Source organism: Sinocyclocheilus anshuiensis, unplaced genomic scaffold (assembly GCF_001515605.1).
Source record: "Sinocyclocheilus anshuiensis isolate Anshui unplaced genomic scaffold, SAMN03320099.WGS_v1.1 scaffold708, whole genome shotgun sequence".
Lineage (NCBI taxonomy): Eukaryota > Metazoa > Chordata > Actinopteri > Cypriniformes > Cyprinidae > Sinocyclocheilus > Sinocyclocheilus anshuiensis.
The window spans coordinates 1889251-1889938 of NW_015555881.1; the positions used below are offsets into that span (position 1 = coordinate 1889251).

General features: G+C 25.1%; 1 protein-coding gene across 1 annotated transcript in view; it reads left to right on the forward strand.

Annotated features, from left to right (window-relative positions):
* Window positions 1-688, forward strand: part of dym (dymeclin) — a 92429-nt gene that overhangs the window by 78012 nt on the left and 13729 nt on the right. The gene's annotated exons all lie outside the window — the stretch shown is intronic.

A 688-nucleotide genomic window follows, 5' to 3' on the forward strand; every position in this document is an offset into this window, starting at 1 on the left:
TTTTATATATTAATATTACAATATTTATAATGGTATGATATATAATATATTTCATATATTAAAACAGTATATAAAAATGCATTTTAGGTTTTAATGATTAAATGTGATTAAAATTATACATGAAAATATATTTTCAAATTTTATAACAATATTAATATTTTTATAACAATATTAAATGTTATATATTAAATTAAATGTTATATAAAAAAATCTATATTTAATCAAAAATTATATATAAAAATGTATTTTATAAATATAAATTGATAATTAAATCTATTAAAAATGATATATAGAACTAAATAATATATATAAAATGTATATTCTTAGGTAATTAAAAATTAAACATACCAACACATTTTAAATATATACTCAGTATGCTGTAATTTTGCATTTTAATCCAATTTTGTGTACAAATGTCTCAACTTTTGATGCTCAAATGAGTCAGGAGATGTTAAAACATGTCATTTGATGTTGCTTTTGATTCATTCATCACTCTCAGGCCTGAAGGTCAAGTCACACACATTGCATTGTGGGATAACGTATCTCACACTGTGCAAACATCATAATTTCAGTCTTTACAGCATTCCTGTCATTGCACTGACGTTGTGGCATTGACTGCGTGTGTGTGTGTGTGTGTGTGTGTGTGTGTGTGTGTGTGTGTGTGTGTGTGTGTGGGGGGGGTTGGTGG